This window comes from Hypomesus transpacificus, chromosome 15, assembly GCF_021917145.1.
Source record: "Hypomesus transpacificus isolate Combined female chromosome 15, fHypTra1, whole genome shotgun sequence".
Taxonomy (NCBI): domain Eukaryota; kingdom Metazoa; phylum Chordata; class Actinopteri; order Osmeriformes; family Osmeridae; genus Hypomesus; species Hypomesus transpacificus.
This window is the reverse complement of record NC_061074.1, coordinates 4,006,025-4,022,401: the sequence shown is the minus strand read 5'-3', so window position 1 is coordinate 4,022,401 and position 16,377 is coordinate 4,006,025.

Here is a 16,377-nt window from a genome sequence, read left to right as displayed (position 1 = left end):
CTGGCTAATACGATATGGCGATTATGTTGACCATTTGTCACGGGAGAGGGGAGCTAAAGCCTGGATAGGACTTTGGGTGTTTTAACCAAGACTGGGTCTCAGCAGGATAGCAGTAAACACTGGCAGGTTGCCACTTCTACCACCTCCCACCGTATGTTAGGGGCACCAGACAAGACTGTGATCCAATAAACAGCTTAACTGCAAGACTTTGTCAGTTGTACTAAGAGATTCTATGTAGGATTTTATGTACCCTTACTTAGTAGGTTCTACTATTGTTCTAATTCTATATTCTATTATGTCTATTTATTCAAATTGCTAAGATATAAGAATTTTGGGAAACACATTTAGATTTCATGAAAATTGTTAATGTAATATCTAGATAAATATGGTCACCTTGAGTTAACATCAGAATGGAGTGTCTATTTCTAGGATCCACAGAAATCAGCAACGATCCCAGACTAAGCCTTAACTGACTCCTGTTAGAGGGAGGAGGGAAAGGGGGGGATCAAGCATGTTACTTTGATGGCTTCCCCTCCCTGCTCTGAGGTGGTAAGTGATTGGGAGCCAGATGGTCTGGCTTTATGTGAAGATGGCGAGAGTCCCGGCAGGTATCACAGGAGAATGTATGTTCTCGGTTCCAGGAGATCCCAGGACTGAGCATGTCTGTAAATCAGACCAGTTCGTACCAGGCTCTTGGGACAGTGAAACATTTCAGTTGATTTGCTGATACCTAACGGCTGTGGACGGTTAAGCAGGAGCTGTTTCAATGCTCTGGCACCCACCATAACATCACTTGCAGTGCATGCACTGTATGACTCCCTTCCACCCTGTGCATACTTTATATCCTCTTTGCTTACTTATTCCTAAGGGTTTAAAGTGTTAAACTCATCACAACTGGGGCTGGGATCTAAATATATAATTGGTTGACAATGCTGAGGTGATTGTTGCAATGAATGTACCTTTCTTGGGCCAAACCTAATTAGTGTCTGTTCTGCAATAAATACATATGTCCTTCGTGGTATATGGGGTTTGGATTTACTGGGTTATCTAATCTATACCTAATGTGAAGCACCCATGTAGGTAATGCCGAGCTGACAATAGGCACTTAAAGGTCACAGGTTCAAATTGGCTTTGGATGAAAGCTTCTGCTAAATGAATATATTATTATTATATTATTATTCAATCAGTCATGTGTCACAATTTTTGTGGAATCAGTTCTGGATGTCATAACCATGCTCGTCTTTAAATCTCAGCAATAATTTAAGGCTTAGCTATATGTAAGGCAAACTGGAAGTGGGATGAGGGAAGGCGCTGTTGGTGGTCTTGGATGTGTAAATATTGGAAGTGCCAAATTGCAGTGTGTCAAAACACTCCACAGCTTCAAGAGGTCAGTGAATGATGTCCACATGTGAAGTGCCCACAGGTGTTTGTTTAAAGGGGAAATGAAGTTGAGAAATACGATGGATTCTGTGGGGTTTTACAAGTTATATTTTAGGATACAATAATAGTCAATGATAACCACACCTAAATAATGTTACTTTGCAACATATTCATGAGGATATAAAACAAAAGGATCGCAATTTTCCACTCGCTCGTGGGTCTAGGCTAAGTTAGCCTTTATAAAGTAAGATCTATTTAGACTTGACTCATTATGGTAAACATTTTTCGTTTAGAAGTTGGAGATTACTGACACACAGTGGAGCCTGCACACAAACAGTGCAAACCCTCTCATAAGAGGTGGTGTCCTGGATAAGAACTCACATCTCCTACATTCTTCTCCCACTCCCACAAAGCACTTTTTCTGTGAATCTCTCTCAAGCACACATTTCATAGCTCAGGGGGGAAACTGGGCAGAGTGATGATTAGGGGGGAACTCTTTTGTTCCAGCCTCTTAGAACGAGCCCTGAGCGCTGACAGACAGACCGTAGTTAAGACCTGGTGATGAGAAAATTAAACATTGACGCTCACACACACAGACCTACACCATAGTATACATGGAGAGCCGGCCCTGACTCATCACAGCCTCAAAGTAGGTGGACACGCCTCATCATGAAGAAGACCGTTCACCCATGACTGTTTGAACAGGTTGATTCTGCTGGGGTTGTGTCTCCCATTGTGTAGTAAGCAGCTTTCTCTTTTGATAATGAATATTGGCATCACTCGCTGGCCCAAACTTCAAAGAGGGATTCTAAGTCATACTATACTATACAGTATAATTATTTAACAAATGTCTATGCCATAACACTCGACTTAATGTGTGAGAATTGAAATATGTGATTTTACTTACAGTATTAGCTGCATGTAGGCGTGTCAGCAAATAAGCACTCAGATGAGTTGTCCTAGGCTTTTGGGCGCTACACAAGCTCACAGTAGATGTGGATGGACAGGCCTGTCAGGTTCTTTGTCGCTGTGTGGAACTCTCTTATTATTTTTGAATATGTTGACTCAAAGATGATTAAACACACTTCCCATCCTACCATTGGCTTGTGGATAATATCTGTGTCTAGAAGGGAAAGCATTGGGTAATGTGGGGAAATCTACCTGTATAGAACATGAGGCATTTACAGAAATCAGACGTAGAGAGGAATCTGTGCAGTCTCCTCCTGTTGTGATTCTCCACCCGCATCCTGTGATGCATCTTGTAGATCCTCAGATATAACGTGCCAGTAGGTGATTTGGAGGCTGATGACAGTTGAGAGCATGAAATGTGATGCAATATTGTGTCGGTGAAACCCCTTTTATTTATAAAATGTATTTGACAGGGACAATGCAGTTAAACATAGCTACAGAGCAAAGTTTGCAGCTGATGTAATGCACATAGAGTTTATAGAAAGTGCTAATTTTCAAATGGGCCTTCCTACAATAACACGTAATAAAAAAAAATACTAAATAAGAAAAATACACAGTGCAATTTTACACATTCAGAAAACACTCATTCGAAAAACTAATTCGAAAAGTACACAATGCAATTGTACTGATTATAAACTCACTCATTCACACTCAGACATTTACAAATGGGTACAGTTTTGGTTTGTTTTCAGCCATGCCTTAAGCATAGAGGTGAACATTTTAAACTCTGAAATGTTCTTAATCTCTGTGGGCAGTGAGTTCCACAGTTTACAAGCGCTGTAAGAAAAGGCTAATGAGCTTGTTTCTGATGCCACACAAGGGAACCTTAGAACTGCCGCAGTTGGATGCTAGGTAGGTGTGTGTATTGACAGTGCTGGTGTCATTCTTAAGAAAACCTCACCCCTTGGCAATTGCCCAACAGAGATGTTTACTCACGCATCGGTGTCCTCCCTCCGTCCCTCCCTCCCTCCGTCCCTCCCTCCTTCCCTCCCTCCGTCCCCCCCTGTTTCGTGTCAGCAGACAATAACCCTGGGCGTCCCTACCATGTACAGCCGCTGTTGCGACCGGGAAAACACCTCCAAAGCAAACATTGCCACCCGCTCTTGACAAAAGCAGCAAAAGGATTTGCCTTTGTCCTTCCATTTCCCTCCATTCCTTGTCTTGTCCTGCACTCAGGGGCTGCACAAAGACTTGTGCTCTGCGGCAGGTGTCACATCAAGGTGCTCGGCAGATCCATTGTTGGCCTCAGTTCCATGCCCAGCTTCGTATTTGCATTCTCTGCAGCCGTTGTGTTTTTAATGTGACCAGAGAAACGGGGCCCTTGGACTTTGTGTGACACCATGAACGCAAGGCCCACAATCGCGTGTGTTGGTGCATGCCTGTTTTACGTACTATAGTGGCAACTGTCGAGGATTTTGATTGTGTATGAAAACACTTGCAAACTGATTTGTGATTTGAATATATCCCTGTCAAGTGATATTGTTTTACCTTCTTAAACAGTTTCATTTGTCAAATACAGAATTAAGAGTCCAGTTAGATTACACAATAATATGAAGACATTTTATTTTTATCGGCAACACATAAGAGTTTGCGTTTGTATTTTTACACCAAGTTTGTGAAGTTGCTTTAAATGTTGGCCAGCAGAGGTCAGTCTCTCCCTGTAGTTGCAGTTCCATTTTACAACGATTTTTTTTCTGACAATGAATACAAATGTTATATTGCACTCTTTCATTATATATATTTTTTGTTTTCCGCTGATTTTTATTGCTTGCTTAACAACTCTGTGTCAATGTGTATTGCATACCTAATCCCCAGTTAAGTCTCTCCTTCTGGATCTGTATCCCTGTCTTTGTTAGCCTGCTTAGTTGCTACTAAATAACTGAATGTTATTTATAGGGTGAGGAGAAAAGGACTATGGGCTATGACTTTTGCCATTTGCTGGATATAGAGCTTAGGCCTAGGATCATTTGGGAGCAAGATGGAGACCCTCGTCTTTTCACACCTTCTTTCTCCTCGTCACACACAATCACATCTGGCATGTCAGTTTCTCTGCCTGCTCGACCATCTTGTGATGTAAATGCGTGCGAATAAAGCTCTCTGTCCTTTAGACATTTATTGCCTCTCCATCCGCTCAATTTGTCCTCGGTACGTATCAGATTAAACTGTTATGCTTTTTATATGCGCCCAAGTGTCAGAATGCATTCTAAGCAGAGAAACTGTCATGAAAACTGTAACCTCCCCCACCCCATGACAGGCATGACATGCAAAGTGTGAGGGGTAGTGCAGATGATGGTGTGCTTTAGTCTTAGAAGTGAGGTGGTGGGGGCAAGGGGCAATGGCCAAAATGGGCAGTGCAGACTTGGGTCTGTAGCATATCTAGCCCTCCATCCCCCATTCCACTCACTTTCTGTTTTCTCTCTGCTTCTTTATGTCAATGTTTGCTTTAGTGCAGTTAAACTTTTGAAAATAAAAGAGGGCCGAGGAAAAGTGTCCACAAGAACAGAAAACATGTCTGTAACTGCTGCGGCACTGATCCCTGAGCGGCAGTGGAGTCATTCATCAGCTGGTAGTGGGAGCCGTGGCAGTGGACTAGCACAGAGCCGCCAGGGGCTAATGACAAGGTAAACATGATTATTGACAGCAACACAAAGACGGGTTTAAGGGAGTCTTGCACGGCATACAGTGCCCTCCAAAAGTATTGGAACAGTGAGGCGAATTCCTTTATTTTTGCTGTAGACTGAAAACATTTGGGCTTGACATCAAATAATGAACGTGAGACCAGAGATCAACGTTTCAGCTTTTATTTCCAGGTATTTACATCAGGATCTGATGCACAACTAAGAAAATATCACATTTTGTTTGAATCCACCCATTTGTCATGTGAGCAAAAGTATTGGAACAGATATACTTAAAACATATTTAAGTGAATAAGACTTAATATTTAGTTGCAAATCCTTTGCTTTCAATAACTGCAGCAAGTCTGTGACCCATTGACGTCACCAAACTTTTGCATTCTTCCTTTTTGATGCTTTCCCAGGCTTTCACTGCAGCCTCTTTCAGTTGTTGTTTGTTTTGTGGGGTTCCTCCCTTCAGTCTCCTCTTAAGCAGGTAAAATGCATGCTCTATAGGGTTTAAGTCTGGAGATTGACTTGGCCAGTCTAATACCTTCCATTTCTTGCCCCTGATGAACTCCTTTGTTGTTTTGGCAGTGTGTTTTGGGTCGTTATCTTGCTGCATGATGAAGGCTCTGCCAATCAGTTTGGTTGCATCTTTCCTTAAATTGGCAGACAAAATGTTTCTGTAGACTTCCGAGTTCATTTTGCTGCTGCCATCATGTGTTACATCCTCAATGAAGATTAATGAGCCCGTCCTAGAAGAAGCCATGCAAGCCCAAGCCATGACATTACCTCCACCGTGTTTCACAGATGAGCTTGTGTGTTTGGGATCATGAGCAGTTCCTTTCTTTCTCCAAACTTTAGCCTTTCCATCACTTTGGTAAAAGTTAATCTTTGTCTCATCAGTCCATAAAACTTTGTCCCAGAATTTTTGAGGTTCATCTCTGTACTTTTTGGCAAATTCCAGCCTGGCCTTCCTATTCTTCTTGCTAATGAGTGGTTTGCATCTTCTGGTGTAGCCCTTGTACTTTTGTTCATGAAGTCTTCTGCGAACAGTAGATAGTGATACCTTCACTCCTGCCATCTGGAGGTTGTTGCTGATCTCACTAACAGTTGTTTTAGGGTCTTTCTTTACAGCTCTCACAATGTTTCTGTCATCAACTGCTGATGTTTTCCTTGGTCTACCTGTTCGACGTCTGTTACTTAGTACACCAGTAGTTTTCTTCTTCTTCAGGACATTCCAAATGGTTGTACTGGCTATGGCCAATGTTTCTGCAATGGCTCTGATTGATTTTCCATCTTCTCTAAGACTCACAATTGCTTGTTTTTCACCCAAAGACAGCGCTCCGGTTTTCATGTTGTTTTCACCTCTGAATACAGTCTGCATAGACAAAACCTATCTTACCCAATCTGAACCTGAGTGTAGACATTCAGTGGTATTTATTGATTGAATAATGTATGTAATAGGACACACCTGGGCAACAAAACACACCTGTCAGTCATATGTTCCAATACTTTTGCTCACGTGACAAATGGGTGGGTTCGAACAAAAAGGTGATATTTTCTAATTTGTGCATCAGATCCTGATGTAAATACCTGGAAATAAAAGCTGAAACGTTGATCTCTGGTTTCACATTCATCGTTTGATGTCAAGCCCAAATGTTTTCAGTCTACAGCAAAAATAAAGGAATTGGCCTCACTGTTCCAATACTTTTGGAGGGCACTGTATATATTGTGCAGACGTATAAAACACACTCAGAACAGTGGGGACTGACGATGCTTCCCAGCAGTGCTTTTAGACGGGTCTCTATCTTCACTCTGCACACAAACTGGGAACCTGTTGTCATTTGGACCGTGCACGCCTCAACCCTATCAGGTCTTTTTGCTGTGAAACACCCAATGTGAAACTGCCTTCCAATGCCTCAGTATCATAAATGATTATTTAAAACATTTCTCTCTCTCAAACAAATGGGTGGCTCAAAATTGCAATATATATAACTGCTTTGGGGGCATGTATGCCTACTGTTTTCACTTGTTTTGACTTGAATAAAGTACAATACAATTACACTATCCATGTTTACTGGACAGTTTTAGGGTCATTGTTGTCTTGTCCCATTGGCTTTCAGTCCTGACCTAGATTTTGGGCTGCCAAAGCCCCACAAAGCCCTGCTGTGCTCCTAACAGTTATTTGTCCAATTAGCAGCTCAGACCAGAGGGTCGCGGCTGCGTGTTTTTGTGCAAGTGTGTGCCTGAGTGTATATGGGCCTATGTATGCGCTGATTAGGAGTCAGCCTAATAATTGTCCTTCTACAAGGCTACGGTGTCACAGACACATCTTTAGCAACACGGTGCGCTTCGCTGCGTCTCATTAACCTAGTTAGGCAGTTTGATACCACACCCGACGTTGTCCCTCCCCTTCACAGACAGTGTAGGGCGCTCTTGCCTCACATTTTCCACCTCCGTCCTCATACTGTGACACTCTCCAGTCTCTCTCAACCCACGATTTGTCTCACCATGTGATCGTTTGAACAGGGCTTTCTTCCTCCATGACAATGAAGAGACAGCTGTTTCTTTTCTAACTTCACTTCAACAAAGCTGCTCAAATTGAAGAGCCGCTTACGCTTTTACAGAGATTTGAGAGGCAAACATGGACTGAACCATTCTTCTTTTTATTAAATGTTGTGTTTTACTAGCTTCTTTGCCCTGCATCCTCTGAATCTGAATGGGGATGCATTTTGCTAGTGTTGAAGTGGTTGGAGACTGTTGAAACAGGCTAATAAGATAGCCAGAACGGAGTCTGTAAGCGTACACAGCTAACATGGACATAGGGGGGCACTGGAGTCTGAAGGAGGTCCAGACACAACTCTCCCGGGGGGAGGAAAAAACATCAACATAGGGGAACTGAATCTCAAACTCCTCTTCAAAGTGTGCTGATTCATGGGCAAACGCAGCTCTGGCTAAGTCTAATGTTGCCCCTCACCAGTAACTATCAAGGCTGCAAAGTTTTCCCATCAGGAAAACGTTGCTGTTCTGTGGTATGGAGGCCAGATTAGCCAGGTTTGCTCAGGGTGCCACCCGAGTGACAAGCAGCCAGGAGAGTTTATTTTGATAAGTGCCAGTGGTGACATCGGTAGCGCTGTGTCTCCCTTCACACTCTAAGTGGTGTTTGCTTGGCTTTGATTTCTATCATCTGGTTCTCGTTCCTGTTTGCTTAAGTGACAAAAGAGAATTCCTAATGATAGTTTGTCACGCTAGGAGTGAGTCATAAAGGCACTTCCTCTTTGGTGTGGCAGTACTGCTGGTTGGTCTAACTTTGACTAAACCAAACAGGGAACCACATTTTGTATTGGTCCTCAGAGGTGTTTTAATTTTAAAATATTTATTATAGTTTGTTTTTTTATTATTCATACCCCGGTATCACATACCAGCAGTTACAGACATGGCACACAAGGGTCTTATTTGCCATAGTGCTTTAACTGACATGACATGTTTTTTATTTTTTATGTTTAACTTTCCAATTCTATTATGGGTCTCAACCCCTGAAGCATGCATAGAGAGAGAAAGGACAGGGATTCCCCCAGAATACACAGACTGTCACTCCAACAAAGGAGTGCTGCACTCTTACACCCATTTGGCATACATTCTCACACAAATAGTGGTGAAACAAACATGGACTGGGGCAGAGAATAGTCTGCAGAGCAAACATGGGAGGGGAGAGACAGGTTGTTCAGGCTGCAGCCTCTATACACGGAGCTCACGGAGAGCTTTCTCTCCCTCTCCAGAGATCTGCCCACCCACCGTCCCTCCGGCCCCGTGTGTCAAGCTGGGCTCTGCGGCTTGTTTGTGATGGATCCATGGTTAATGTGTGCTCTGTCGACCTGCTCATCAGGTGCCTTTCATCTAACCCCATCCCAGGTTCTTTTGACAACCACTTGGCCCCCGCCGTAAATGGGACAATAAGCATGGGAAGGTGTGGCTGTTGCTTTACACGTTACAAAAACACATTCGTTAAGGACTAGCCCTTCAGGAATAAGAAATGTATGGTCATGCTTCACTGTCCCAATTCATTCTGACAGTTTGATTTAGGTGCAACACACATTTATGTGTACCCATTGTAAAATAGTGATACATTTTGTGCTGGCTGGAAATTGGATTCCTTTGAATGTACACCCTAGGAGTTGTGTTTCACTTGGAGATTTGGACCATACAGACACACGTTTCAGCAAACAACTTTTTGCCTTTGTTTAGATTTGTATGTTTCCGTATGTGTCCTGTATGACTCCTTGTGTTATCCGCTGTGTCGTCTCCTCCCCCATGCAGACAGCTATCAGTGCACTTGAAGAGGCGGCTCAGAGGCTGGCACCTCCGGGCACCCCCATGAAATTGGTCTGTCCGCCCCCAATCTCATCTGGTCAACTCGCACACAAAAACGTACCAAAACGCAACACGCAGTATACATCATGAGCACCAGTCCACCTACTTGTCCGCCCACTTACTGCAACAGGCATGCTGTCTTAATTTCCCAAATCCATAATGATATCAGGAAGTTGTTTGTGCCATCAGAGATTTGCAGTCATTGTCTGGTTCGTGTGAGATGAGTGGTTGTGATACGGACATCTGGCTGCGTAGGAGCGCTATCTCGGCCATCAAAGATTAGAGCCTTGCTACTGTATTCTCAAAGACACACACACAGATGTACACCCTTAGATTTGCATGCACTCCAAAGAAGATCCTCAGTGTCTCACACAAACATTTATATTTGTTAATAAGACATATTTTTTTTGCAATACAACCATTCCTTTTTACAGTTGTACATAAAGCTGTTGTTAACCTGAGCCTTGAGGTAAGATAAGGGTTTTTAGTGCCATGGGCATGTAAATGTTATGGTTGTTGCTGCTGGTTTGTAAGCGTGATGCTATTGCTGGCAACCGGATGTTTTCCTAAAGTTAGAAGGAAGCTTGAGATGCTATCCCACCCATTAGCTGTAATTGTGCAAATTAGAGCCCATATTTTGGGAGGAGTGGGGCCTGTAGGGAATAGGTAGAGGAAGGGGAGGTGTCATCTTTTCACATCAGCCACGAGTGTATCAAGGCAAGGGCAGAATGCGGAGGCAGGATTCCCATTATTGAGATGCCAACTGCCCACCCTTCTAGGGCTTGGTTAATTGTAATCACCCATTTTATTTGGCTTTTGATCAAGAAGCCCATGGTTAAATGATGTAATGAACTTCAGCTGGAGGATTCAGACACCGGGGGCTGTTTGTCATGTTCTCAAGAGGTCACTCGGGGTTAGGACAGACCGTCAGCACACATTGAGATCTGAACGAACACACCTGTCCACTTATTACTTACACTGGTAATACGTGACAGACATGCATACTCAATCATTCACATGGACACTAGCACACGTGCACTGGGGCTTCTAGCCTGTTTGCATTCAGCACATTCCTCACGACGCCTGCTCGTGGAGATAAGACGTCTGATCACTTGATCGCCACTGCACAAGGTGCCGCTCTGGTCCATGTGAGCACCATGTGAATGCTCTTCAGTGTCATCTGTACCACTCCTTCCTGAGGCATGAAGCAGGGACTCTTATCTGCAGCTACGCTCTATCTTTCAACACATACCACGTGTAGGTGGCAAGTATAACACATACACACATGGATAGCATCTTATCTGCTTGTTTTAGACCCAAGGCAAGGATAAGGTTGCCCGGTAACTCATGAAATGTTAGATCAGTCTGTTTTTGACAGATACAAGTAACTATTACCACCTCTGCATGCTGTCCCTTGAGATGGCCTGGCCAGGCAAAGTTAAACACACAACCTGATTTTACGTGAGGGGTCATCAGGGGGTCATTGCAGGACATCTCAGCCTGAGCCACAAAGGGATGAGCTGCAAATCACCTGATAAGACTCTTTGAAGCCTGAGCTGACGACCTAAATCCGCAAGTTTGCCTTCCTACCTGGACTTAGAGCACTCATTGTGAGGTAGCTTGGCAGAGTTACACACATACTCAGTTCTTGGAAAAGCCACCCACTCATTCTTGTCACATCTGGTTCAAGGACGCCACTTTTTATTAATTGGGACTTGACAGTTAAAACAACTTTGGGGTTCATGTAATGGTCTGGAGAAGGTTCCACTGTGTGGTGCAAGTGACTTCTAGACCAGTGTGCATTCAGGCTTTAATTTCATAACAGTTATGTTAGTAACAACATTGGGGTTTCAAACTGTATAGGCAGCAGTTCCTATGTAGTTGTATGTGATTATAGTTTAGCTGTGAATGTTGCACACCAATGGAATAAAGGACAAGGGAGAGGTGGCTGTCCAGGGGTTAGGGATTTTTAGAATAAATATTGGAGCAGTATATTAGTATTAACATCCATTTATTTCTGGAGATGTTGCCAGAGGTACGACCCACAGTTTATTTGCTACGTTGAAAATGTATTTTAGCAATGACCTGAAAAAGATTTGTTCGAGTGTGACCTCACTATCCCTTTAGTCAGTAACGCAATTCTTCCAGAACATAAGCTGTTGTTGCATGAGTAGGTTCAAAGAACTTGTGAGTAACCACGCACCCTAACAAGTAGACGTGGTTGTTGCAAAGCTTATCCTCTCTGCCTTCGTCTTACTTCTATTTGTTCTAATTGGCATTATGGGCCGTGTACGACTTACGCGTGCATAATGACAAACACTGCTGCAATGTGAGCCTCTCCTTGCCTTTCTTTAGGCACATAATCACCTCTGGGAGGATTGTGTCTCCTTGAGCTAACCTGTCAATCACAGGTAGACGATCCCCCTGCTTAAGCCGTATTTGTCGAACTAAACACTTGATCTGGACGGGGGGCACCGCACCGGCCGGAGGTGAAGCTCTAAGGAGCCAGCTCAGGAGGCTCATTCAGACTTAAAAGAGGACAAACATCTTAGCAGGAGATTTGCAAACGCTTCCCTGGAGGTAATCCGATAGATATTTCCTTAAGTCCAAGATGTCCCGCTCGGCCGAAGACTTGGGCATACTGTACTGTAGTCAATATGGCTTTAGGGGTGTCCTTGCTTCTGACATGACTAGTCAGCTGCTGGACCTGCCTAACCCAGAGCTGGATGTGAAGGGCAACGCTAAAAGGGTCACTTAATTTCTTGAATTTGGTTTCCATGTTCCAAGTTGTGGAAATGCCCTCTTTTACATTCAAGTAATACTTAAGGGTTTTGATATCAATTATCCAGATCAGATAAGTGTTCTGCAAACCGGGTCCTTGTCAGCAAAAGGGATGGGAAAGGTGATTGGTGTCTAAACAAGACACAGTTGTTGAGTAATCTGACCTCAAGAATTGTCCCTCATCATGTTTAGCCGTTTTCTCTCTTATGACTTGCCATTTCCCTATTATTCCTGGGCGCGTTTTACTGAAAATGCGATGGTGGCAAGGTTTGTGAGGTTTGGAATTCTAATACATCAGAACCATGGAATGTGACAAGACATGAACAAACTGCTTTCAGCCTGCAATTGCATTCTCTGTCCAGAAGATGGAACGGGCACTCCAGGCTGTCTGTGCAGCTCCATGAGGCTCATTGGCTCAGTCACTGTACTGTCCATATACCTAACATGCATGTGTTCGCTGATGTCACTCCTCATCACAACACAGCCGCCAGCGCCAATGTAGGCCATTTTGAGCTGTCCCTCTTCCCTCCCCCCCAGCCCAGTGCATCAGCTGGTGCCCGTTCATTTGTCACTGCATTAAATAAACAGAGCCAGGCACGTTTGTGATGGATCTATCTCCTGCACACAGGTCAGCATCAACACAGGACCTACAGAACCCAACGCATAATCCCTTTAAAGGGATGGTGGTATTGTTCCACAGCGCAAGAAAGCTGTTTCAGGAATTTCCCTGTTGCCTCTAAAAAGTGTCTCACACAGCATGTAAAGGGAATCTTGTCACTGGGCTGCAGTGAACCTGAAGAAGTAGTGACGAGGGGGTGGGAGGAAAAGGGGGTTCGGGTTGTGGTTGTGGAGGGAGGGACTCTGTTAAAGGCACTCTGTGCTGTGCAAGATTTTGTAACCATCTGTATATACTATTTCCAACTCCGTTGTTGTTGCTGTCTTCCAAGCCAAATTAATTGCACCCGATGTGACAGACTTAAGTTTCTTATGTTGCCTCTAGCTTGTTTGTTTTGTCAAAGGTGTGTGTGTATGTCAGTGGGTTTGTCTGTGTCTTGTCTTTTTCAGTGTCTGTGCGTGAGAGAGAGACATACCAGCTCTGACACTGAATGAGTCATTTTCGTAGCGTTCCTTGTCGGTATGAACACTGTTGTTATCACGGCTCGGGCTAAGAGGAGGAAGGGGTTGGCCGCTGGAGACAGCAACAGTTGCTGATTGGATGAGTGGCCAGGAGTTTAAGAGGCAGAGGAAAAAGACGCTTGAAACGCCTCAGCAAAATAATGAATGTTTTCACCACACCCTTTCAGTGCTGTATGCATATACCTACAAGGTGTATATGTGTGTATATATATGTGTGAATATATATTTTTTTTTTGTATATGTTACTAACATATACTGTAAAGATTTTAAGTATACTTATACTGTATATATATTCACACAAAAAATACAGTTAACTCCATTCTGGCTTTAATCAGAGTTACCAATACTAACATGAAGTCATTTGCAGACCATGCATCTGGAGTCATCAAAAGATCCAGCATTTCTACCACAGCAGCCTCTGTAATGAGACCCTGTTTTCCCCAAAAACATGTGCATATTTCACTGAGGTATGGATCTGGATGGGAAGTCCCTTCTTTCACGTTACATTTGCTGTGCTCTGATTGGTTTGAAGGCCAATTTGAGGCACAATTCTGGAGCATTACGTTTTTTTTTGTTCTTTTTGTGCTTGTTTGTTGGCTTGGGTTCCGTTGCCTTCAGTGTACGTTATTCATCAATCCCTTAGACCCGACTTAATCTGACAGATAAAATGTTTTAATCCATACAGAAATTTCTTGCAAAGAAATTTCTTTCTTCTTCCAAATGGGATTTACTAAGGAGTTCTTGTAAAATAATTATTAATTTTTACAGATGCTTTTATCCAAAGCCAGTTAATGTGGGAGCCCAGTTTTATAACAGGGTTTACATTATTTTTTTTATTTTTTACTAGAGCCAACCAGATGTACCTTTGATCAAGGGACACCGCCACAGTTAAGTGTCCCACCACCAGAGAGTTGAACCCACAACCCCCCCTCTGGCCTCACTCCTGAACCCCCTTCACAGCCATTCTCTCACAGCCTGACCCACCTCTTTGGGGAGTCCAGAGTTCTCTTGCCTCCTTCCCATTCTGCTGCACTTCCTGTGGCCCCTGGCAGAGGTCAGTCAACTGGGATTCTGTTGAATTTAAACAGTGGTTGGTGAGGAAGAAGAGGATGTGGGATCCTGCTCTGCCACCTCTCAGATCCACCTCCCTAACTTGTGGTTCAGTATCACCCATCCATGGGATGACAGATATGTAACACCCTAAAACACGCTAGCCCACCAACCAACCCTTCCTTGCACTTTTATCTCTTTTGCAACGGATCTTGCCGCATGTGGATCAAATCAGAATCATCCACTAATTGACTATTTACAGGGCTCCAGAAAAGCCCTAATGGACTTGATATTAAATCCCTCTTCAAGTATTTAAAGTGTGTTTTCTGAGTGCCTGGGTGAGGGAGAGGACCCAGCCATTTTTTTTTTTTTTTACAAGGCGGCCCAGTTAAGCCCGTCAAGAGGGGGCCGGAGTAGATCCGCCCACTCCGGGCAGCTCTCAGACGGGATTATGGGACGACATCGGGAAGGGCCGTGTAGTGCAAGGGAAAGAGGCACGGTCAGAGCTCTCTCCAATGAGTTCCAGATGGACCTGGGCCCCCAGTTCTCACAGATAGATACGGCCACAGATACACTGTACTCCGCAAGGGCTCAGACCAGGATTCTCTATAATGGAGATACACTGTGTTTTATGTGGAAAGTTAGATGGCATAAATTTAGATATGTCTGCTGGAGTTTTTTTATTAAGGCTAGCTAGAGCCAAAGGTAATCTGCATGAAAAAAGAAAATGAAATAGGCAAATGAACTTTTGTCCCTCGGCGCTTAAGTTCTTTGGAATGTCTCTTTAGGGTGTCTTTTATGAAACAATACATACATAGAACTTTAGTGTTCATAATTGTATTATATTTTATATTGTTTCCATACTTTACAAGAAAGTCACTTAAACTCAATCACAATTGATTATTTGATTAAACTAAATCTGTTCATATGGTATATGTAAGTCTGGTCTCATTGAATATTGAAATATGACACCTTTTTTGTATCTTTTTTTGCTTATAGATCTGGTTGGCACCTGCTGCGGTTCAATTCTGCTCCCTTATCCAAATCCACAATTCTGCGTAGCTAAATCAAACATATCAGTCATACACCATGAATATATGGAAGGGCCTTTCAGACACCAGAGTATTAGTCTGAGTACATCACTACATAAGCATTGCTTGCTGCTACTTTAATTTGCAGTACAAAGGCATGTATACAATGTTTTATAGCAAATGCTGGCTGGTTAATTAGGTCGTTTTTGTTATGATGTGTCAGTGAAATGTTGTACCCATGTGTATCCTATGTTGGTAATTTAAATACTCTGCCAGATTTAAATTAAATTAATATTACTAATTGTAATCATGTTGTACATGTGCAGTCTGTGGAATTTTAGTCACAACAGTGGAACTATACTTGGATGCCCTGCTTGCTCTCTTGGTAAGTGTGCATACTACATAGGGTAAGGCCTCACCACAGGGGCCTAGGTTTGATTCCGGCGGGGGCTGTTTCTGGAATGTCTTCCCATCTCTCTATTCCTGCTTTTATGTCTGTCTCTATTGACAATGAAAATGACAATAACAATGAAACTGGACTGCATTTATTTTATTGAGTAGAAGTTGCACATCCGATACTTCAGTAACATATTTGTATGTATTTAAGCTTTCTTTATCACTGTCAAAAATATGTATAATCCCCATCGTCATGATTTCAGTGATTTCATGATTTAAGTCTTCAGTCTACATAGTAACTTGGCATTTAATGCCGTTTTGAAGGTCCTAGATCCCTGACCATTGATTTGTTGCACTGGTAGCTCCCTGGACAGAGATGCCTTTCCCCCCCACAACAGACTAGAGAGGCAGAGAAGGAAAGAAGAAAAGGGAGAAAGGAGCTGCTGACAAGAGCCAGGGCCCGACCATCACCATAACTCAGGACCTAATGAGTGCTGTGTGAGAGAGAAAGCAGAGGGCCAGCTAGACCCTATGCTCTCACACCCTGCCATTCACAAACATACCGAACTACGGTTTGCACAATGTAAAACTATGAAATAACCAATTCAAACATACAGTGCCCTCCAAAAGTATTGGAACAGTGA